The following is a 25,581-nucleotide window of genomic DNA, read 5'->3' as shown; positions in this document are numbered from 1 at the left end:
GAATCTTCTCATGATATGATATGTATGCAATTCAATATTCATGCTTGTATGTTGTTAGAGCTTACTTTTCCCTTTCATGAAACTTTAGGCCATGACTATATTCTAGGGTTCAAGGAAGTTTAAATTTAAACTTAGAAAGCTCATGGATCCCCTTATGATATGATATGGAGTTAGTTTGGTATTCTTATGCTTGTATAGAACTTAGTTCATGTTCTTAAAAGGTTCGGCCACAACTAAGTTAGAAGGCCTAGGGAGCTTAGAACCTAAACTTCTTATGTTCATGATATTTTGTAGTTTATGATCTGAAATTCATCTAAGGTTCACAAGCTTATATGATGTTGTAATCTAGAACCAAGCATGGTGACTTTCAGCCACTATATGGAATTAGGGTTAGAGACCCAATTATGATTTTTTTTCTAAGTGTCTCACATACTAGTATATGAATTAGGAGATGCTAGTAAATGTTTTCCCATGTATGATTATGTTTCTATGATGCATTATATGCTCATTTAAGTATGCTTACGAACCATGCATGATGATGACTTTTATGATGTGTTTTATGCTTAGGTATGCATGCTTTATGATAAGACAAGTAACATGCCTATTTATGTATGCTTATGAACCATGCATGAAATGATTCTTATGATGGCTATGTTGGTATCAAGTATGTATGATTTCAAATATGTTGCATGCTCATTTATGTAAGCTTATGAACCAGGCATGAAAATGATTTTTATGATGGCTATGTGCCCAAGTATGCATGCCTTATGATATGATAAGAAAATGGCTAAGAGTTGCTTCCCTTAAGTTAAGAGCACTCTTCATGTTAAGACAAGAGCATGACATTTATGTTGATATGATATGACAGTTATGATGATATGATATGCATGACATGTATTTTACTTTGTATGGCTTGTACCAAGGGTGGGCTCCATAAGCGCCCCTAGGCCGACGGACTATGAACGGGTCTAGTAAAAAGGGATGGGCTCCTTAGTACGCCCCTAGGCCGACGAACTATAAACGGGTCTAGATCCCTAGTAGGTTCGGGGCTAGCTACCTTGTCCTAGGGATTGCACGCATTTATGTATGTATGTGGTACAAGTCGGGCCCTCATAATGATGATATTATGTTTAAGTATTAAAAAGATATGTTTAAAGACATCTTGCAATTGACATGGCATATGTTTTAAAAAGACATTCTGCATGATACACCCATTCATGATATGATATGTTTCGTTTTTATAAATTATATGACATGATGTTATGTCATACTCTTATGACTTATAGGACATGATGTTATGAGATATTTTGTTTAGGATTCATACGACCTGATGATATGTTATGCTTTTATGATTCACATTACATGATTCCTTTATTTATGAAATGTTAGAGTATGATGTTTCTTAATGATATGATATGATAGGAGGCTATGTTCACATGATATAATGTTAGACGATTATGTCTCCATTGATTGTATACTTATATGACTATGTTATGAGATACGGTTTTTGTGAGTAGGAAAAGGATCTTACTGAGCCTGTGTGCTCATAGCTTACTTTCCTTGTACCACAGATAAAGGCAAGTAATGGATGATCTAAGGTAGCTGCAGGAGAGGCAAGGATATGTGTGTGGCAGTGGGTCGGCTAAGACAAATAAAAACCTGCTATGTTATTTTTGTTATGTCTGACATGAACCAAGTGTATTATGTTACATTCTAGTATAACTTCATGACATTTCCGCTGCTTTATGTTACTAGAAAGAAATTTTAAATATGCATGTGTATCCTGGAATAGTTAAGTAAGTAAGTAGCCCCGTCCCTTTTAGTAGCAGGGAGGGCGGGCGTTACAGAACCACCCCAAGTTTAGTGATGAACTTGCGAATCCAAACTGCCTCCTTTGCTGCCTCTGATGCAGCAATATACTCGGCCTCTGTTGTAGAATTAGCTACTGTGTCCTGCTTCAAACTCTTCCAGCTCACAGCACCACCATTAATGCAAAACACGAACCCCGACTGCGATCTATAGTCATCTTGGTCGGTCTCGAAGCTAGTATCACTGTAACCCTTTACAGCTAGCTCATCATTGCCTCCATATATCAAGAAATATTCTTTAGTCCTTCTTAAGTACTTAAGAATATTCTTGACCGCTATCCAGTAACTTTCACCTGGATCTGACTGGTATCTGCTTGTCATGCTCAAAGCATACGAGACATCAGGTCGAGTACATAGCATGACGTACATGATCGATCCTATGACTGAGGCATAAGGGATCTGATCCATGCGGTCTCTCTCCTCTCTAGAAGAGGGACCTTGAGTCTTCGAAAGACTCACGCCATGTGACATCGGCAAAAATCCCTTCTTGGAGTTCTGCATGGCAAACCGAAGGAGTACCTTGTCAATGTATGTACTCTGACTTAGGCCAAGCAATCTCTTAGATCTATCTCTATAGATCTGTATCCCTAGAATGCGGGATGCCTCACCTAAGTCCTTCATTGAGAAGCAACTCCCTAGCCATGTCTTGACAGACTGAAGCATAGGAATGTCCTTCCCAATGAGCAGTATGTCATCCACATACAATATGAGGAAGACAACTATGTCCCCTACAACCTTCTTGTAGACACAAGGTTCATCTTCGATCTTGATGAAACCAAACTGTTTGATTGCATCATCGAATCGAAGACTCCAGCTCCGAGATGCTTGCTTTAGTCCATAGATGGACCTATGCAGCTTGCATACTCTGCTAGTATGCTGTGGATCTACAAAACCCTCAGGTTGTGTCATGTACACATCCTCGAGTAGGTTTCCATTCAGAAATGCGGTTTTGACATCCATCTGTCATATCTCATAGTCATGGTAGGCTGCAATAGTAAGCATGATCTGAATGGACTTAAACATCGCTACTGGAGAAAAGGTCTCATCATAGTTAAGTCCATGAATCTGCTTGAAACATTTAGCTACCAAGCGACCCTTATAGATAAGTCCATCCATGTCAGTCTTTCTCTTAAAGACCCACTTGCACCCTATGGGATTTACCCCTTCAGGTGGATCAACCAAAGTCCAAACTTGGTTGGTGTACATCGATTCCATCTCGGATCTCATGGCCTCTAGCCATTTCTCGGAATCTGGTCTCATCACAGCTTCCTGATAGGTGGTAGGCTCATCCTCTATGAGCATAATGTCGTCATGGTCAGACAAGAGAAATGAGTATCTCTCAGGCTGACGGCGTATCCTATTAGACCTGCGAAGAGGTATGTCTACTTGAACTGGTTGTTGTTCCTCAACTCCTTGTGGAACAACATCATCCACAACACTTTGTGGTTCCAGTTCAACTTCCATCGAGGCTTCAGCGCTATTGTTCGCATCTTGAATTTCTTTAAGATCGAACGTGCTCCCACTAGTCTTTCTAGAAACTAAGTCCCTTTCTAGAAAGACCCTAGTCTTTGCCACAACTACCTTGTGCTGACTGGGAATGTAGAAGTAATATCCCTTAGTTTCCTTGGGATATCCAATAAAATAGCACTTGTCGGATTTGGGTCCTAACTTGTTTGAGACTTGGCGTCGAACGTAAGCCTAACAACCCCAAATCCTCATGAAAGACACCTGGGCATCTCTCCCAGTCCATATCCTATATGGTGTCTTTATCTCGGCCTTAGATGGAACTCGGTTGAGTATAAAAGCTGCCGTGTCTAGAGCATAGCCCCAAAGGTATATCGGAAGATCTGTGTGACTCATCATAGATCGTACCATATCTAATAGGGTAAGATTCCTCCTTTCGGATACACCATTCCACTGTGGTGTTCCAGGAGGAGTGAGTTGGGATAGGATCCCACACTCAGCTAGATAGTCACGAAACTCATGGCTAAGATATTCACCACCTCGATCTGATCGAAGTATCTTAATACTCTAACCAAGCTGGTTCTGTACTTCATTCTTGAATTCTTTAAACTTTTCAAAGGATTTAGACTTATGTGTCATCAAGTACACATAACCATATCTACTGAAGACATCCGTAAATGTGATGAAGTATCTATAACCGCCTCTAGCAACAACATTGAAAGGGGCACATACATCACTTTGTATGAGTCCTAACAAATCAGTTGCTCTCTCGCTGTGCCCACTAAAGGGAGTCTTGGTCATCTTGCCTCGTAGGCATGACTCACATATCTCATATGATTCAAAATCAAATGAGTCCAACAAACCATCCTTATGGAGCTGGGATAAGCGCTTGTCATTTATATGACCTAAGCGACAGTGCCAGAGGTAGGTTTGGTTCATGTCATTTGACTTGAACCTCTTGGTATTTACGTTATAGATAGGGCTCTCAAGGTCTAGAATATAGAGTCCGTTTATCAGAGGTGCACTACAATAGAACATATCATTTAAATAGACGAAACAACATTTCTTCTTTATAGTAAACGAGAAACCTTTTTTGTCCAAACAAGAAACTGATATAATGTTCTTAGTTAATGCAGGCACATAACAACAATCGACTAACTCTAGTACAAGCCCAGAGGGCAGAGATAGAAAGTAAGTCCCTACAGCAACAGCAGCAACCCGTGCTCCATTGCCTACTCGTAGGTCCACCTCGCCCTTTGTCAATGCCCTGCTATTTCTCAACGCTTGCACATCAGTACAAATGTGAGAAGCACATCCAGTATCTAATACCCATGATGTAGAAATAGATAGATTGACTTCTATAACATATATACCTGAAGTGGAAGTCTCACTTCGCTTCTTCTTAAGATCCTCCAAGTATACCTTGCAGTTCCTCTTCCAGTGCCCGGTCTGACCGCAGTGGAAGCAGGTAGCATCCTTGGTGACCCCTCCTTTAGGCTTCAGTGCCTTGCCTTTGCCCTTGTCTTGGGACTTTCCCTTGCCTTTGGGCTTGCCCTTGCCCTTATATTTCTGAACCATCAGAACAGTGTTGGGCTTAGCCTTCTTAAGGTTTAGCTCAGCAGTTCTTAACATGCTAAGTAGCTCGGGCAGTGGCTTGTCAATCTCGTTCATATTGTAGTTTAGAACGAATTGACTGTAGCTATCCGGCAAGGATTGCAAGATCAAGTCAGTAGCCAGCTCTTGGCCAAGAGGGAACCCCAACCTTTGTAGGTTCTCTATGTACCCAATCATTTTGAGTACATATGGGCCTACAGGAGCCCCGTCTGACATCTTGCACTGAAACAGTGCCCTTGAGATCTCAAATCTCTCATGCCTCGCTTGTCCTTGATACATTTGATGAAGATGTTCAACCATATTGTAAGCGCCCATTAACTCATGTTGCTTCTGAAGCTCAGAGTTCATGGTCGCGAGCATTAGACAAGACACATCTAATGCATCATCTTGATGCTTCTTGAAAGCATCTCGGTCAGCTCGCGGGGCTGTGGCAGGAGGAGCCTCCGGAATGGGCTGCTCCAGAACGTACAGTTTATGTTCTTGGGTGAGAACTATTCTCAGGTTCCTGTACCAGTCCAGGAAGTTTACTCCGTTGAGCTTGTCCTTCTCGAGGATAGATCGCAGGGAGAAGGTGTTCGTGTTCGACGTCATGGTAATCTACGACAGAAATAAAAGCAGAAATAAGTATCATATTCTTAATCATTTAATTAGGCCTTTAACTAAATGATGCTCCCACTGAATTCTATAATTCATGTGGGACAAGATCCACATCATACTAACCCTTGAGTTAGCTTTGGCTAATACGCCCAAGACTTAGTATGATCGGTAGGTAACGATTACCAATTACATCTCTATGCAACTCTTGTTTATAGGATCAAGATCCGCATTGATATTAAAACTCGAGTTAGCTTTGGCTAATACGCCCGAGAGTTAATATAAACGTGATTTTGTCCTACCTTTCCAACCGTTGGAAGAATGCCTATAGTTGTACTCGATCCAACCGAGTTAACTAGTTACTCAATCTAATTGAGTTGAACTCACCCATCCGTTGATAGGCGGGACCAAGATTGTCCCTCCGTACCCTACCAAGATAATATGTGTTGCTCTGCTTTGGCAAATTCAACAACACATGTGATCGAGGTAGTAGTAGGTATCACAGCATGGTAGGCATTAGAGTTGACGTGATTTAGATCTAATCTAAATGATGATGCGTATCAAATACTTGATTTAGATCTAATCTAATCGTGGGGTGCATCATGTGCACGATTTAGATCTAATCTAATCGCTAGGCACTAATTAACTACTTAATTAAACATGCATCACATACATATAAGCAATTAATTAAATTATTTTTTGTGATTATGTCATGGCCCTACTGCGATCTTCTCAAGCCAATGAGAAGATCGGATGGTCAACCTAAGGTCAACAGCTTCTCAAGCTTCTTCCATTGACCACCTTGTGTTGCTCGCGCCCTCCTCGTAACTCCGTCTCGTGTGGACCTTCCACCGCTTCAAAATTACATTACAATTTTGAAACTCGAGTTACATTCGAGTCTAAATCTAATTTACAACGAGAATATAAGAGGAAGGCACGACGCGCAGGTCGCGAAAATAACATAAAATAAAATAAAATAAATACAGCACGCACATCACATAACGGCACGCAGGTCGTATTATGAATTACAACACATTTCCAAATCTAATTTGGGTCGTTTAGGCCATGACTATCACAAAATTAATATATAATTCAAAATTATATATTTCTATAATTTTCTGTAATTTTTTTTATAATTTTACAGATTTTATGAGTAAATTTTTCCTGGCGGTCCCGATTAGCAATTTCGGGCACAATCGCGGAGCAAATCCCCTTGCGGGGTTAGGGGCTGTACCCCTACCCGTGATCTAACCATCACAAGTTGCTCCTAAGCAATCCAAGAGCGCCTTAGCCCGCTGTCCCCAAAAATTTTGGGGCAAAACTTTACCGTTTTGGAAAATTCTTCTCGATAGTCGAAGCCTACAAGTGCCGAAACACTTGTGCTTCGCTTCTACGAGAAAAATACCCATAAAAACTCTAAACGCCATAAAATTATAGAATATCACATAACTGAATTTTTGTCATAAAAACAAAAACTAAGCTCGTACAAGCTTCGCACGTGGCTCTGATACCACTGTTGGGTTTTTCGGGCCGCGAAAAGCGCGTTTTCGCATCGCGGAAATCCCGAATCACCCATGCCACTGGATCTCGTGCGAAGAATAGATTACAAAATAATTTCTTGTATGAGTTTCTACTTAGATCTACTCCTAGATCTCATGAAGAAAAGGGTTATACCTTTGAAGCGTGCCTTTCGCGTATCCCGCTCGTCCAAAATGCCGGATCTCGAGAGTATCAAGATAGATACTCCTCTAGAAGTATCCACACGGACACGTAGGTGGAGAAAAACACACAAAGAGGTGTGCTAGCACCTATGTGTGGTTCGGCCAAGTTGAGGAGGAGAGGGAGAGGGAGAGCTAGAGGAAGAAGAAGGAATAATGAGGCTTGAATGAAAAAATCAAATTCACTTCCACACTAAAGTGGCTGGCCACATTAGAATGTGTAACCCCCATTCTCATTAAATGTAGCCATTAAAGAGAATGACTTTGTAACCCCCATGAGGTGGAACACTTTGATGATGTGGAGCATCATCATTGGTCCACATCTTGCCATCTCACTAATGATGTGGCAATTAGTCAAGTCAAACTTGACTCTTCCTCTTCCTCTCAAGTCAAGTCAAACTTGACCAAATCTATTCCATGGTTGATCTAATCTAACCATTTGATTCAAGTCAACTTAATATAATGAATCTAATTCATTAAATTAAGTTGATTTAATGAGTCATAATCTAAATTAGACTCATTGAATACTTGAATCAACTTGAGACCAACTCAATTAGCCCAATTTGGATTACTCTTAATCCAATTTGATTCATCAAATGAATCTAATCTTCTTGGTTCATCATATGAACCTAATCTCCATCTAATTGTCCTTAGTGTGTGACACTATAGGTTCTTGTAACGTTGACAATGCCCTTAAACTCATTTAGGAGCATAAGTAATGAGCGGTATCTAGCAACACATTATTACTACCCAATGTTACAAGAATGTTGAGATCCAACATCACCTTGTGACTACTAATTGTGACTCCTCACAATATATGACAAGTGTTCTTCTATCCTAGACATCTAGATTGATCAATGTGAGGCATAGACCGTGTCATCCTCTGATCAATCTAAATCTTGAACTCCAAGTAGACTCACTAAATCAAATGAGCTCAATATCTTATATTGACTCATTTGGGCATGACCATGCACTTCGTGGTCTCACTCTATCAAGAATACCAATGTCTCTCCCGTCATATAGGAGGGATAGATCCCATCTACATCACTCACATCCCTCCGCATAATTTGTTACATACACAGTAATCGCCTTTATAGTCCACGCAGTTACGGGTGACGTTTGACGAAACCAAATTACATAACTCCTTATGTAGGGAACCATGGTGACTTCAGGTCTAAGGACTAGTAGTGATACTAATAGCCACATGAGAAAGTATATGACACTCATATAACGATCCATGATACTTTCTCATGGCGGGTCATTCAGTATACATTCTCTAATGTATACACATGTGTCAACTTGATATCTCTATATCCATGACTTGTGAGATCAAGTCATCGAGTTGACCTACATGCTAGTCTTATTGCATTAACATTGTCCCTGAATGTTAATACTCGACTAGGAATGATTTAGAGTAGTGTTCCCTATATCATCTCACTATCGATTGAACCAATCGATTGATATAGATAAGAACCTTCTACTCAAGGATGTTATTATACTTAGTTTATTTGGCACCAATACAAGTAAGTATAATAACCAAACAAATGCCTTTATTAATATAAAAATATGATACAATAAGTCCATAATACAATCATCAAATGATTGGCTCTAGGTCTCTAGCTAACAGTCTTTTCTTCTTTTTTTGGATTCTTTCTTTGTTCCATGGATTAGATCTTTTGTTCTAGGATGGAGGGAGTATTTGTAATGAATATTTGATGTAAACTCTTGCGGATTTGCCAAGATTCCTATTTCTATGATTTTGCCCTGTTTTGTATCTATTTGATCTTGTGTGGAATGTTGTAATTGTGCCTAATTACCATGCTTGATTGAGGGTTTGGATATCTTATGGATCTTGTAGAGGTAATTCCTCATTCGATTTTTCGAGGGATCTTCGTGACAGGAACATGCTCGTGTAAGGACGTTTGAGGGATTATCTTGAAGAGGAAACTAGGTTATTCAAGGGGGTAGGATAGATTTATGCATTAATCTTTATATCTTAATGAGGTTGAGAAGTAGTGGATTTCTATGTTGATTTTCCGAGGGACGCACGTGACAGGCAAGCCCGTGTAAGGACAACATAGGGTTCATTCCTAATTGATCGCATTTAGATATATTTTAGTTCTAGGTCGGTTGTCTATTGCAAGAGGGAACCGGCAACCTTCTACAAATGATGGACAATTGAGAAATAAGATTTGGTAGATCATTACATTGAATAACATTACAAAGAAACCAAAACTCCTAGAACATACCTTTATCATTGCCCTTATTCTGTTAGTTAGAGCCCTAGAGCCAATCATATGATGATTGTTGTATGGACTCATTGTATTATATTCCTATATATATATAAAGGCATTTTTTTTGTTATTATACTTACTTATATTGGTGCCAAATAACTATGTATAATAGCGTCCTTAAGTAAAAGGTTTCTATCTATATCAATCGATTGGTTGAATCGATAGTGAGATGATATAGAGAACACTACTCTTAATTATTCCTAGTCAAGTATTAACATTCAGGGATAATATTAATGCGATGAGACTAGCATGTAGTCAACTCGATGACTTGATCTCACAAGTCATGGATATAGAGATATCAAGTTGACACATGGGTATGCATTGGAGAATGTATACTAAATGACCAGCCATGAGAAAGTATCATGAATCATTATATGAGTGGCATATACTTTCTCATGTGGCTATTAGTATGACTATTACTCCTTGGTCCTGAAGTCACCGTGGTTCCCTACATAATTAGTTACATACTTTGGCTTCGTCAAACGTCACCCGTAACTGGGTGGACTGTAAAGGTGATTACTGGGTATGTAACAAATTATGCGGAGGGATGTGAGTGGTGTAGATGGGATCTATCCCTCCTATATAACAGGAGTGACATCGTTATTCTTGATAGAGTGAGACCACTAAGTGCATGGCCATACCCAAGTGAGTCAATATGAGATATTGAGCTCATTTGATTATAGTGAGTCTACTTGGAGTTCAAGTTTAGATTGATTAGAGGATGACACGGTCTATGCCTCACATTGATCAATCTAGATGTTAAGGATAGAAGGACACTTGTCATATATTGTGAAGAGCCACAATTAGTAGTCACAAGGTGATGTTGGATCTCAACATTCTTGTAACATTGGGTAGTAATAATGTGTTGCTAGATACCGCTCATTACTTATGCTCCTAAATGAGTTTAAGGGCATTGTCAACGTTACAAGAACCTATAGGGTCACACACAAAGGGCAATTAGATGGAGATTAGGTTCATTTGATGTACCTAGAGGATTAGGTTCATATGATGAACCAAATTGGATTAAGAGTAATCCAAATTAAACTAATTAAGTTAGACTCGATTTGATTCATGTGTTCAATGGATCTAATTTAGATTATGTTTCATTGAATCAATTTAATCAATGAATAGAGATTCATTATATTAAATTGATTTGAATCAAATGGTTAGATTTGATCAACCATGGGAGAGAAGTGGTCAAGTTTGACTTGACTTGAGAGGGAAGATGAAAAGTCAAGTTTGACTTGATCATTGCCACCTCATTTATGAGTTGGCATTAAGTGGGCCAATGATGATGTTCCACATCATCAAGGTTAGTATATGTGTGTGTCATCTCATGAGGGAGATCAAGAGTTGTGACTCTTGGCATTCCATGGAGTTTAAAAACCCCTCTTGAAGTGGTCGGCTACTTGAGTGGTGTTGATTGCTTTTGTGTGCTATTCAAGGCTTCATCTTTTTCCTCCTTGTTTCTTCTTCTCTCCCTCTCCTTCACCATGACCTAAACCTTCAAGGGTGCTAGCACACTCTAAGGTTTCTTCTCCACCTTTTGTTCGTGTGGATACACATAGAGGGGTGTTCATTTGACACCCTTGAGATCCGGCGAACTTTGGATGAGTGGGATAAGCGAAGGGCTTCGCATCAAAGGTATAAACTCCTAAACATGTAGATCTAAAGTAGATCTAGGGTTAGAAAACTTGTACATGTAAAATTTTAATATTCACACGGATCCGGTGGCATGGGATTTCGAGGTTTCCGCAACGCAAAAAGCGGTTTTTACGGCTCAAAAATCCCAACATATTCTTGTTTCCTAACTTTTCATTTGCATCTTTCCCTTTGGTAGATTTATTTTGTACTTGTTAAATAACTTGAATTGTTGTTTAGCTAACTCGCTTTGAGACATTCTTAGTGCTTATTCCAATCCCTGTGGATATGATAATCTTTTATATTACTTGCGATATTTCCGTACACTTACGGAGACCAACAAGTTTTTGGCGTCATTGCCGGGGACTGCACTATAACATTAGGGATTATCAATTAAGTTAGACTAGACATAACTTTTCTTTTCATTTGCATAGTTGAACCTAATTGTTAGAAAACAGAATTCTAACAATTGTTCGTGTGGATACATCTTGTTTCTTTTGTAATTCTAATTCTGCACTTTTTAATTCTTAACATTCAAACATAACTTTTCTCTATTTTTTCTTGTCTTTAATTCAGTTTCGTTCTTCTTTCTTTTCTTTTGAACATATCTTGCTATCTTGTTCTTGTGTATGCGAAGGTCTAACTTTGCAGGAGAACTTCTTCCTTTAGATCCTGAGATAGACAGAACATTTCATAGAAAAAAATTTTTGCAAAGACAACAAGAAGAACAAGAACATTCTATTATGGTGAATAGACCACTAAAGGATTATGCAATCCTTCAAGGCCTTCAGTTGAAGCAAACAATTTTGAGATCAAACCTGCAATTATATCTATGGTGCAGCAAAATTAGTTTGGTGGAGGACTGCATGAAGACCCGAACCAACATTTAGAGGTCTTCTATGAGATATGCGGGACAATGAAGATGAATGGTGTTCCTTCAGAGGCAGTGTGCCTACTATTATTTGGGTTTTCTTTGAGAGATAGAGCCAAGCAATGGCTGAATTCTTTGGCTCCAAATAGTATCACCACATGGGAGCAATGTGAGCAATAATTCCTTGACAAATTCTATTCTCCAAGTAAAACAGCTCATATGAGGAATCTTATTGCAAGCTTCGAGCAAGTGGACTCTGAATCTTTATTTGAAGTTTGGGATAGATATAATAGTATTCTCAGACAATGCCCACACCACGGTTTGGAAAGATGGTTAATGCTACATACATTTTATAATGGCATTAATTATCATACAAAAGTGTCCCTTGATTTAGCTACTGGAGGGGCACTTATGATAAGAGCTTGGATGAAGCCGAGGAGATAATTGAGAGTGTAGCACAAAACCACCATCAATGGGCTAATGAAAGAAGTGGTGGCTATTCTTGTATGAACCCAACAACAAAAGCATCAGGAAAATTTGATGTTAATGCAGTGACCTTATTGGCTGCAAAACTGGATGCTCTTACAAAACGGTTTGAGAATATGGGAGCTAGCTCAAGTACGGTCAATATCATTGTGTCTTCTTGTGAAGTATGTGGAAGTTCTAAACATTCAAATGACTCATGTCCATTGGGGGCTATCACAGCATAAATCAATCAATTAGAGCAATGTGATGCAATCATGGGTTTCAATCAAAGGCAGAACAACCCATACTCAAATACCTACAACCCTGGATGGAAAAGTCATCCCAATTTTTCCTATAGAAATAATCAAGATCAAGGACCATCCATGGGGGCAAGGCCTAATTTTCAATCTGAGCAGCAAAATTTTCAGCAACAATCTTCTCAAGGCTTTCCTACATCTAAAATTGAAAAGATGTTTGAAGAAATTATGTCCACTCAGAATGAAATGAAACAAGACATTTTAAAGCTCACTCAATGAATGGATAATTCTGATAAACATCAAAAGATCTTAGAAAGTCAGATTGCCCAACTAGCTTCCTCATCTTCTAGAGCACCAGGACAATTACCTGGCAAGCCTGATGTCAATTCCATAGAGCACTGCAACAGAATTGAGCTTAGGAGCGGACGAACCTTGGGAGATCCCCAAGTGACTGCTCCAAAAGGGATGCACACAGAAGAAGAGCTCTCTCCTCCAACACCAAATCAGATTCAAGATAATGAGGAGAGTACCACTAAGGTTGAAGAGACTCTTCCACTTAACCATCAAAGTATAGCAGTCTCTTTTCCTCAAAGACTTATTATGTTAAAGAAGGATGAAGAGTTTGGAAAATTCTTGGAGAAGGTAAAAGAAATATATGTTGAAGTACCACTCATTGATGCAATCCTTCAAATGCCCAAGTTTGCCAAATTCCTGAAGGACATCATGTCAAACAAGAGAAGAAAGGGAGACATAGAGACAATTGCACTTACAGAGGAATGCAGTGCTCTTTTTGAAAAGAACACTTCCCCAAAGTTGAAAGACCCCAGAAGCTTTTATATTCCTTGCAATATAGGAACTGAATTTATTGAGAAAGCTTTTTGTGATTTGGGGGCAAGTGTTAGCCTCATTCCTTATTCTATTTGTAATAAATTAGGTCTCAAAAACTTTAAACTTACTACTATGGCACTACAACTTGCTGATCACTCCTGCAGGTACCCTATGGGTATCATTGAAGATGTGCCGGTAGAAGTAGGTGGGAGTATAATTCCCACCGATTTTGTTGTATTAGACATGGAGGAGGATCCAAAAATTCCTATCATATTGGGAAGACCATTCCTTGCTACAGCAGGAGCTATTATAGATGTTAAAAATCATAAACTTTCTTTGGTGATTGGTAAGGAACGGTTGGAACATGATTTATCTAAAGCCTCTAACCATGTCTCTTCTCTCTTAAATGCTTGCAGCAGGGCAAGCATTTACAAATTGGAGGAATGGAATCTCCATCCTCATGGGAGGCAACCAAACGAAGAGAATAACGTGGTGGAAGTTGTTGGGAGGAGACCTCCCAACAAAAGTGACAAATATGTCTGCCCTCCAAGGGAAAGGAAAAGAGAGGAGTAATCAAGATTGGTCGAGCTAAAGACCTTAAACAAGCGCTTCTTGGGAGGCAACCCAAGGGTTCTTTGTAGTTAGTTTCATTCCATGTCTCTATTGTTCATTAGTAGTGTTTTTACTTGGTTTTGTTTTGTTTTCAGGTTGAAATTTCACTCCCATGAGCTGGCCATGACTTCTTCATGGGCATGGAAGTGTTCGAAGAGCTTGGAAAGAGGAGAGGAATCAATTGGAGCAAAACAGAGCATGGTCATCTGCTGTACATGGCCATGCTTATGGTGCAGAGAAGGGAGATATTTGGGTCGTGTCTACATGACACGGCCGTGTGGAGTCTCCAGAGAAGAGGAGGTACATGGTCGTGTCCCAGACACGGCCGTGTGAAGAATCCAGAGGAGGAAAACTTTTCGGTCGTGTCTCACACACGGTCGTGCAAAGGAACCAGTGTAGAAGCATGCACTGGTCGTGTCATCTGACACGGTCGTGTGCTGATTCCAGAGAAGGAGGCTGGTGAGGTTGTGTCCCAGACACGACCGTGCAAGGTTAGCTGAGAGGAAGAAGTATATGGTCGTGCCAATTGGCACGGTCGTGTGACTCAACCTGAGAAGGAGAAGGAAGGGGCCATGTAGATCTACATGGCCTGTGTGGAGAAACCTATTCAGGTCGTGTCTCCTATACACGGCAAGATCCAGGCCATGTCCCCACACACCCTCTTCATCTCAACACCCTTTTCTCTCCAAAAACTCCTCTCTTCTTCAACCTTTCTTCCAAATTTTTTCAGATCTTGACCTAAAACCCTTTCTTCTCCACAAACTTCACCTAGATCTAGATTCTTCTCTTCTCCTAGATCCAAGATCTCCACTTTCATAACCTTAAAATCTATTTCCTCAAGATCTAGTTCCTCCAACCCTAAACAGTACCTTTCCCCACTCAAGCTTGACAATATGTCCAACCTATTGAAGAGGCTTCGCAAGGGTGGTAGTGGATCTAGTGGTGGAGATAAAGGGAAGGAGCCATCCAAAGATAAAGGGAAGCAACCGGTGCAAGGAAAAGGAAAGAGGACCTCACGCAACGAAGGTAATGACAACGAATTCAATATCATATTTAGAAATGATGATCAAATTACTAGATTTACAATTCTTGTCAATAGAAAGATTGTATGTACTAGGTATATGGACCCAACGATTTTAGATATGATGGGAATTAGGGATGATATAGATTGAATGATTGGGTTCTTAGATTGGAGTGATATGTTGTACACACATTTACCTACTTATCCTCGCCTTGTTTTGGAGTTTCTAAGTTCACTAGATGTCCATTTTGCCAATGAGAACGATTATGTTGGCAAGATAACCTTTAGACTAATGAATCAAGAATTTTAATGGACATTTAGTGATTTCAACACTTGTTTTGGATTGTCTTTCGGTAGCTCTCAGAGGTTTGACTCTAGGTTCAATTGGAACAATTTTTGGAATTCTATCACCGGATTAGATCATCCCTATGAGGCCTCTAGAGCCCAGGCTTCTCACATGCAAAACCTTGTTTTTAGATACCTACATCGTGTCATGAGCAAAACTATTTTTGGTAAAGGGGAAAGTAATGGAGTAGTTAAGAAAGTAGAACTTTATGCTCTATGGGCCATGTTGCATAAGGTTGATTTTGATTCTGCTTTTCATTTTATGCAAACCTTAGTGAGAGCTGCGAGGGCGTCTTCGGGATCAATAGTTCTTGGTGGGTTGATTACTCAAATAGCAATTAACTTAGAACTTGATTTAGATGGGTTGGAAGTTATTCATGGCAATGATATGATCGACATGGATGCATGTCTTGCCATGAAAATGATTATTCGGGATGAGAACGGTTTCGCATTTCCTAGGAGGAATGGTTTTCCTCTACCTCTTCCTTGTCCCGAACGAACTTCCATTCGTAACCCAGCTAATTGGGTAATCACTGATGTAGACCCCAAGAATGTCCCCTCCATATCCGGAGACACAGAGCCACACATTGAGCCCTCAACATCTGGATACACGTAGCCTTTCGAACACCCGAATCCTGGTAGGCATTCTTTTGCCTATGGTACGGGTCCCTCCAGATTTGACTTTTCTAATTTCATACTTCTCTATAATCGCTTCATGAGAAGCATGATGCCCAATAAAGAATGTTGGAAGGTCGCTTCTCTTTATCAGATAATTAGTTTCAATCCACGAGGAATTTTCAAGGTCAAGTGGCTGAATTTGTCCAGGATTATGATACGGATCAAGCTAGAATGAGAAATTTTATGCAAAGCATGAGTGTCACTAGCCAACAAGTAGATGCTTTGTTTGAGTATCATATAATCCTGAGCGAAACTCCGGGTTTCCCTAGTTTTCCTATTGGCCAACCAGGTCATAGGCATCCTTTTCCTCGTCCTCCTCCACCTCCACCTCCTCCACCATATTGATTTCATCGAGACGATGAAAAGTTTAAGTCTGAGGGGGTGTCGAACCTGATTTTTCTTTTTGCATTCTAGTTTTCAGTTTTTGCTTATTTTCTGCATGTTAGTTGTTTTTGCTCTGCATTTTATTTCGATTGTCTTACTTGGATTGTTTGTTTTGATTGTCATTTGACTATCTTTTGAAAATCTTGTGGCATTCATCTTGAGAACATCAAAACTTCACTTATATGCTTTCTTGTCTTCAAGATTAAATGTTAGCACGTTCATTATCTAGATTTATAATGTTTTAAGTGATGTTAGTAGTATGCTTAATGTACCTCTTTTCTCTATCTTGGGTAGCATGATATAAGCTAAGTACATATGGAGATGAGTTTTAGTCTTGGCTTGACCTTAAGGATCTTATTTTCACTACACCTATACTTGATGCTTGAATGGTTGATATCATTGAAATAGTCATGATTCATCTTGTTTGTTTAGTACTTGATTTCCATGGTGATTTCTCAAACTTCATTTTGGTTATTTGATGAGGCTCAACTCATGTAAGCTCATTTGGAAAAATCAAAATATCCCAACATTTATGCAAAAAAAAATACATTTGTGAATAAGACTTGCACAATGCAAATACTTAAGAAAAAAAAGTGTGGAAAAGCAAAGAAAAAAATGAATAAGGGATATAAAAAAACAATTATCGTTAGTGGAATCTAGCTAGTCACCCCTTTGAGACCGAGTTAGGTGTTCGCTCTCCGCAAGTGTACGGAAATATCGCAAGTAATATAAAAAATTATCATATCCACAGGGACTGGAATAAGTACTAGAAATATCTCAAAGCGAATTAGCTAAACAACTAATCAATTGGTCTCAAATGCTAAGGATGAAACACAAATCTAAAATGAAAGATTAACAAACAAGAGTTTGGGGTTTGAGTTATGATAAAGGGAGATTCTAGGAGTTTTGGTTTCTTTGTAAGATCTCTTGAATGTATATGGTTTACCAATTCTTATTTCTCAATTGTCTAATATTTGTAGAAGGTTGCCGGTTCTCTCTTGCAATAGATAATCGGCTTAGGACTGAAAAATGTACCTAAATGTGATCAATTAGATATGAACCTACGTTGTCCTTACACAGGATTGAACCTATTACTATGCTTCCCTCGGATATCAACATAGAAGTTCATAGCTTCTTAACCCATAAAGATACAAGGATTGAATCATAAAATCTATCGTACCCTCTTGAATATTCTCGTTTCCCCTTCAAGGTTATCCCTCAAACGTCCTTACACGGGCTTGCACCTGACACGTGGATCCCTCGAAAAATCGAGTGAGAGTTAATCTCTACTAAGTCTATAAGATATCCAAATAATCAATCAAGAATGAGAATTAATCCCTAATCACAATTAATCATTCAAGATCCAATCGATACAAACTAGGCAACATTATAGAAACAAAGAAATGGCAAATCCATAAGAGTTTACATCAATTTATCTCACAAATACTCCCTCCATCCTAGAACAAAAAGATCTACTCCATAAAACTAAGAAAGAAAACCAAAGATAAGAAGATTACAAGCATTTCTTCAATCCCAATCCAAGAAGAGGAGAGAAAGAAAACTTATCTACAATATAGCTCCATCTTCGGATCCAATCCTCGCTCCCGAAGTTGAACTCGCCAGATATCCCTTTAGATCGCCCAAAAATCCTCCCAAGAATGGAAGGAATCCACCAAATCTTGCTTTCTCCTAAAGGGGAGAAGATCCCCTTTCAAATCTTCAAAGAGGCTTTAAATAGAGGAGGCTTTCGGGCGCCACACGGCCCCGAGGCATGTCCGTATGAGGTTCACACGACCAGAGCCTTTCCCCTCTCTGCCATCCATACACGGTCGTGTGGTGTACACAACCGTGGACAACTCCCATCAAGACCTTCAAGCACGGCCGTGTAGATCCACACGGCCTGGACTGCCCAGCTTCTGGAAACCTGGCACGGCCGTGTGGTGCACACGACCAAAACACTTTTAAGCATTGGAAACCCTGCACGATCGTGTGATGCACACGGCCAGGGCCTTCTTGGTCTCTGGAAACCTTACACAGCCATATAGATTCACACGGCCATGTAAGGATTGAACTCTGATTTGCTTCAAAACTTGGCACGGTCGTGTGAGGTTCACACGGCCAGGCCAAGTTCCTTTTCTGTTTCTCCTGGTTGACCACACGGCCAGAGCACTCCACCCAGGCAGGGTCGTGTGTGGCACACGGCCAAGTGCTTTCTCCAATGCTTAGCTCATAAGTTTGTCCAAGAATGTAGAATCTTCACCAAATTCGACTCCTGTGTACAAAAAATGCACAAAAAGCAGATCTCCGAACAAAAAGAGTAAATATGCTAAAAGAAAAGCTGGAAGTATAAAAATGCATAGATCAAGAAAGCTCAAAGTATGTAAATGTGCGTCAAAACATACATAAAAGTATATAAAATCTACGCACATCATTAGGTTACTGGGGAAATGACTGCTTAGCTTCTCTTGAGATTGAGCATGCCTTTGAGACCTTGGGTTGATTGAGAAATATGAACCAAGTGTGTGGCAAGTAAGTGCCTATCACTGGTTACTTGTCTATCACTAGAAACATTAGGAATTCAAACTTGATGACGACTTGACTAGGACATAGATTGAAACTTGAAGAGTTTTGAGTTATTTTTGCACTGTGCACAGGGTACTTATGCTTGAGCCAAACTCAATTTGTTTTCATGATCATGCTTACTAATGAAACCTTTTGATAGAGCTAGGAGAATGCATTAGGGATATGAGAGCATTGTAGAACATATGAATTTAGATTGCAGCATTTTTCTTGAGGACAAACAAAGGTCTAAGTCTGGGGGTGTGATGTGCGTAGATTGTATACACTTGTTTAGCATGTTTTGACGCACATTCACATACTTTGTACATACTTTATCTATGTACGTTCGTACTTCCAGCTTTTCTTTTGAGCATATTTACTCTTTTTGTTCGGAGATCTGCTTTTATGCATTTTGTGTACACAGGAGTCAAATTTGGAGAAGATTTTGACACTTGAACAAGGAGGAAAGGCACAAGCCCTATGAGCCACACGACCCTGCCATGGGGGGTTGCCCAAGGCGTGTGGAGTTCCTTGGCCGTGTGGATGTAGCAGAGATGGAAGTTGCCATGGCCGTGTGAACCTCACATGGTCGTGTAAACATTTGTAGCCAGATAGAGCCCTGGCCGTGTACACCACACGACCATGTGAGATTTCCAGAGACCAGGAAGGCCCTGGCCATGTACATCACACGGTCGTGCAAGACTTCCAGTGAACAAGAGGGCCCTGGCCGTAAACACCACATGGTCGTGCCAGGTTTCCAGATCCAGAGGCAGTGCAGGCCGTGTAGATCCACACGGCCGTGCAGGATGGTCATGGTAGATGCTTGCCACGGTCGTGTCTCACACACGGTCATGTAAGGCTGGCAGAGAGGAGAGTGGCTTTGGCCATGTGAACCTCACATGACCGTGCCACGGGGCTGTGTGGCGCCCGAACCCCACCTCTATATAAAGGTTTCTTCAAGATTTGAAGGGGGGTCTTCTCCCTTTTGGGGGGAATTCAAGATTTGGGCGTTCCTCCACCTTCTTGGAGGGATTTCTGCGATTCTAAGGGTGAATCTTCAACGTTTCAACTCTGGGGAGCGAGGATTGGATCCGAAGACGGTCTTCATTGTAGATAAGCTTTTCTTCCCTATCTTTCTTGGATTTGGGATCAAGATGTTTGTCTTTTCTTCTTCTTTTGGATTCTTTCTTTGTTCCATGGATTAGATCTCTTGTTCTAGGATGGAGGGAGTATTTGTAATGAATATTTGATGTAAACTCTTGTGGATTTGCCAAGATTCCTATTTCTATGATTTTGCCCTATTTTGTATCTATTTGATCTTGTGTGGAATGTTGTAATTATGTCTAATTACCATGCTTGATTGAGGGTTTGGATATCTTGTGGATCTTGTAGAGGTAATTCCTCATTCGATTTTCTGAGGGATCTTCGTGATAGGAGCATGCCCATGTAAGGACGTTTGAGGGATTATCTTGAAAAGGAAACTAGGTTATTCAAGGGGGTAGGATAGATTTGTGCATTAATCTTTATATCTTAATGAGGTTGAGAAGTAGTGGATTTCTATGTTGATTTTCTGAGGGACGCACGTGACAAGCAAGCCCGTGTAAGGACAACATAGGGTTCATTCCTAATTGATCGTATTTAGATATATTTCAGTCCTAGGTCGGTTGTCTATTGCAAGAGGGAGCCGGCAACCTTCTACAAATGATAGAAAATTGAGAAATAAGATTTGGTAGATCATTACATTGAATAACATTACAAAGAAACCAAAACTCCTAGAACATACCTTTATCATTGCCCTTATTCTTGTTTCCTAACTTTTCATCTGCATATTTACATTTGGTAGATTTACTTTGTACTTGTTAACTCATTGAATTGTTGTTTAGCTAACTCGCTTTGAGACATTCTTAGTGTTTATTCCAGTCCCTGTGGATACGATAATCTTTTATATTACTTGTGATATTTCCGTACACTTGCGGAAACCAATAATGCACTATTATGTTTTTGTGTGACATGCACTCATAGTAAATGAAACTCTAGAACTTGCTTTGCTTCTTTTCAAGATCACAATATCATATGTATTCATGGAAATGAAGGATATTTTTCATTCTTGCTCCCTCATGAATTCCAATTTCTTTCCCTACAATTTTTTTAAAACATTTTCATCTAGCATTTTAACTCTTGATCATCTTTGCTTACTCTATTTCATTGAGAGTTTTGTATGAATACTTGATGAGTTAGATTGCCTTGGATGGATGAGAAGTTTTAAGTGTGGGGGAGGATTGCTTATCGTTGAAGTCATGGAGGTTCCCTAATACAAGTGATTGGAAATTTTGGAATTGTGAAATCATTTATTGTTTGATTTTTTGAAACTGTCCAGTTTCATTGCAATGCAAGGAATTAGTAAGATGAGCAAAGGAGCTATCAGCTCTATTTTAGACTGAATTCCTGAGTTTCTGACTTTGTGTTGTCAATTGGTGTCCCTCCTCTTCATAAGACTTTCTTTTCCATTGCTTAAAATGCTGAAAATTTTAGAATTCTGCATTGCACAGATTTGGACAGTGATTATCATTTGAAAAAAAAATATGGAAGCATAGAATCTAATTTCTGAAATAAGATTTTGCTGTTGTAGCTGTTGATTTATGATGCAAGGTTTTGATAAATAGAAATTTTAAGTGAAGCACTTAATCTCTTAATGTCATTTGATGTTCGTTTCTCTTCAAGCCTGTTATGGTTCAAAGTAAAGTATGTAACTCTAATGGATTAGATTCTTTAACTGCCCAACTTTACTACAAAACGAGAAATTAGTAAATGGGCAGGAGCTAGACAAATCAGAGATTAAATGCAAGAGCTGCAGCTGATGAAAGTGTGGATTGCTAAAGTCAAGAGCACAAGATAGTAATTCTGATCGGATAAATAGAATTTCTGAAATCTGTTTCTTTCTCCTATGGTTGCCATTAAGGAAGCTTTAGTATGTAAATTTGAGTGCCTACAGTTATAAAGAGATGAAAACCTTTCTACCAATGAAGAATACTTGAAGTCCAAAGTTTGAGACTGAAATCAGAAAACAGAATTCTAATTATAGTTTGAAGTTGTTGGAGATATGTCGATTATAGCTTAATTCTCTAGGTATTGAATTCTGAATTGCTAATTTCCATAATCAAGAATTCCAACTTGAAATTTTTGCAACATCTACAGAAATGAAACTAATGTATCAACAAGTACATGTTTAGTGCCAAACCTCTATGATGTTTTTGATTGGTAGCAGCATCATGAACTCATTCTCTTTTCATTCCAGTATCAATTGATACCCAAACCCCAGATGAATTCTATATGATGTGAACTTAAGCTGCCTTAGGTTTCTAATTCTGAAACTTATGCAACAATTCTAAATTTACACATTTTGGTTCAGTATGAATATGAAGAGTGAAGGTGAAGTTTGGTTGAATTCAAAATCAGTTCAGTATGCTAATGGTGACTGAATTTGAAGAAGGAAAGAATGCTACATAAAGGAGCAGTCTACGTTGTAATCAAGATGCACTAACACATTTAGAATTCATTTTGGAGTAGTACCGGTCCAGTAAAACCAGAAACCTGCAGAAATGGAATTTGCAAATGATGTATCAATTCCATCAAGACTAAACCAAGATGTTAATTCTAGTTTCTGATCAGTACTAATCTGAATTCATTGTCCTATTATCTCAGTGCCTAATGATTCCCTCTTCCAAGCTGCAGCTAATAAAAACTGTGAATGAATGTGTCAACTTCAACATTTTGTGTGCCAAGTCTTGGTTATTAACTTCTAATTAGTAAGAGGTCCAAGTGAAGTTGATGATCTTCCATTACCATTTGGTGTTCTAGTCTCTTCAAACCTTACATGATTTTAAGCAAGCAACTATAATGGATGTGGATTCTGAAATTAAATTTGAAAGCTGTAACTGAATCAAATTGTTGGAATTAGAATATAAGAGATATAAGCAAATGTTATTGCAATCTTTGATAACAATACTTTAAGAGGATGCTCCTACACTGTTGGGATTTTCGGGCTGCAAAAATCGCATTTTTGCATTACGGAAACCCCGAATCTCCCATGCCACCGGATCCGTGAGAAGTTTATAAACAAAATTTCATGTACGAATTTACTAAAGCCTAGATCTACACTAGATCTACAAAGGAGAATAGTTTATACCTTTGAAGCGAAGCCCTTCGCGTAATCCCGCTCGTCCTAGGTTCGTCGAATCTCGAAAGTATCAAGGTAGATACTTCTCTATGGGTATCCACACGAAAAAGAGATGGAGAGACCAAACAAAAGGTGTGCTAGCACCTTTCTAGGGTTCGGACAAGGGAGGAGAGGGAGAGAAGAGAAGAGCTTGAGGAAGAAGATGACTTGAATGAAAAATCAATTCAAGGTTGTAACTCCACATAAGTGGTCGGCCACCTTTGAAAAGGTTTATATACTCCATGGAATTTCAAGAGTCAAAAACTCTTTATCTCCCTCATGAGGTGGCACACACATGTGCTAGCCTTGATAATGTGGCACATCACCATTAGCCACTTAATGCCAACTCACCAATGAGGTGGCAAATGGTCAAGTCAAACTTGATCCTTCATCTTCCTCTCAAGTCAAGTCAAACTTGACCACTTCTCTCCCTTGGTTGATCTAATCTAACCAATGGTTCAAGTTAATTTTAATTTAATGAATCTATATTGAATTAAATTAATTAAATGAGTCTAAGTCCAAATTAGACTCACTTAACACATGAACCAAATTGAGTCCAACTCAATTAGCCTAATTTGGATTACTCTTAATCCAATTTGGTTCATCACATGAACCTAATTCTTTAGATTCATCAAATGAACCTAATCTCCATCTAATTGCCCTTTGTGTGTGACCCTATAGGTTCTTGTAACGTTGGCAATGCTCCTAACCCTATTTAGAAACATAAGTAATGAGCGGTATCTAGCAACACATTATTACTACCCAAGTTACAAAAATGTTAAGATCCAACATCACCTTGTGACTACTAATTGTGACTCCTCACAATATATGACAAGTGTCCTTCTATCCTAGACATCTAGATTGATTAATATGAGGCATAGACCGTGTCATCCTCTAATCAATCTAAATCTTGAACTCCAAGTAGCCTCACTCGATCAAATGAGCTCAATATCTTATATTGACTCATTTGGGCATGGCCATGTACTTAGTGGTCTCACTCTATCAAGAATATTGATGTCACTCCCGTCATATAGGAGGGATAGATCCCATCTATATCACTCACATCCCTCTGCATAATTCGTTACATACCCAGTAATCGCCTTTATAGTCCACCCAGTTACGGGTGACATTTGACGAAGCTAAAGTACGTAACTCCTTATGTAGGGAACCATGGTGACTTCAGGTCCAAGGACTAGTAGTCATACTAATAGCCACATGAGAAATTATATGACACTCATATAACGATCCATGATACTTTCTCATGGCGGGTCATTCAGTATACATTCTCCAATGCATACTCATGTGTCAACTTGATATCTCCATATCCATGACTTGTGAGATCAAGTCATCGAATTGACCTACATGCTAGTCTTGTCGCATTAACATTATCCCTGAATGCTAATACTCAACTAGGAATGATTAAGAGTAGTGTTCCCTATATCATCTCACTATCGATTCAACCAATCGATTGATATAGGTAAGAACCTTCTACTCAATGACGCTATTATACTTAGTTATTTGCCACCAATACAAGTAAGTATAATAACCAAAAACAAATATCTTTATTTATATACAAGAATATGATACAATGAGTCCATACAACAATCATCAAATGATTGGCTCTAGGGCTCTAACTAACATACACTTCTACTAGGGAATTTCAGAACCTGTACCATGATGTAGAGCATGCATTTCCAAAGATGCAAAACCTGGAATTGTCCAATTGCACTACAGGGCAAGAAATCAGTAGTGTTTGTTTACGATTAAAAAAACTGTTTAGTGTCAATTCTGTGTGTGGATTTTGATTAGGCAGTGTTAGGAAAAGAAGTTGACATGAAGATGTACAAAGAAATTAGAAACATGCAGAAAGCTACAGAAATGAATTCCTGATATTTATTGTTGAAGTTTTGAAACAATAGTGCAAGAGTGTTGAATCAAGTTTCTTTCTCTACACCAATCCAACTGTGAAACCCTAATACTGAATTCCTTAGTAGCATATTACAGAACCAGAATCCATTTACAGAAATAGAGACAGAGAAAAGAAAAGGAGAAGAAGAAAAGAACCTATAGAATTAATGAAGGAAGTAATAAAAAGTGGCTAGAAGAGTGTCATGATGTGTTTCATTGTCCGAGACGGACAATATTTTAAGTG

Source organism: Zingiber officinale, chromosome 11A (assembly GCF_018446385.1).
Source record: "Zingiber officinale cultivar Zhangliang chromosome 11A, Zo_v1.1, whole genome shotgun sequence".
Taxonomy (NCBI): Eukaryota; Viridiplantae; Streptophyta; class Magnoliopsida; order Zingiberales; family Zingiberaceae; genus Zingiber; species Zingiber officinale.
Note: the sequence above shows the minus strand (reverse complement) of the source record.